The sequence below is a fragment of the Octopus bimaculoides genome, chromosome 1, assembly GCF_001194135.2.
Source record: "Octopus bimaculoides isolate UCB-OBI-ISO-001 chromosome 1, ASM119413v2, whole genome shotgun sequence".
Classification (NCBI taxonomy): Eukaryota; Metazoa; Mollusca; class Cephalopoda; order Octopoda; family Octopodidae; genus Octopus; species Octopus bimaculoides.
The window spans coordinates 197,202,876-197,203,459 of NC_068981.1; the positions used below are offsets into that span (position 1 = coordinate 197,202,876).

The 584-nt window shown below is 40.2% G+C and overlaps 1 protein-coding gene across 3 annotated transcripts in view; it reads right to left on the reverse strand.

Moving 5' to 3' along the window:
* The window catches only part of LOC106874310 (centromere protein K), a 33,206-nt gene that overhangs the window by 10,678 nt on the left and 21,944 nt on the right, over window positions 1–584 (reverse strand). The gene's annotated exons all lie outside the window — the stretch shown is intronic.

Below are 584 nucleotides of genomic sequence, written 5' to 3' on the forward strand. Positions count from 1 at the left end.
GTAACTGGCTCCTGCGCTGGTGGCACATAAAAAGCACTCACTACACTCTTGGAGTGGTTGGCGTTAGGAAAGGCATCCAGCTGTAGAAACATTTATTTCTTTATTGCCAACAAGAGGTCAAACAAAGACTGACAAAGGAATTAAGTCGATTACATCAACCCCAGTGCATAACTGGTACTTGTTTAATCAACACCGAAAGGATAAAAGGCAAAGTCGACCTCAGTGGAATTTGAACTCAGAACATAACGGCACAGGAAATACTGCTAAGACATTTCACCCGGCATGCTAACGATTCTGCCAGCTCGCTGCCCGATTGTAGAAACCTTGCCAAATCAGATTGGAGCCTGGTGCAACCTCCTAGCTTGCCAGTCTCCAGTCAAACCATCCAACTCATGGAAAACGGACGTTAAACGACGATGATGATGATGATTTCCCTTCTATTTTAGAATGATTAAATTGTCTTTCTAAGTGGTTGGAACCAGTACCATATTCTAGCAGAATGGAAATTCTTTCTTTCATTTATCCATGAAAAGGTTCTCAAAACATATCCTTCTTCTTTTTACTATATATATATATATATATAT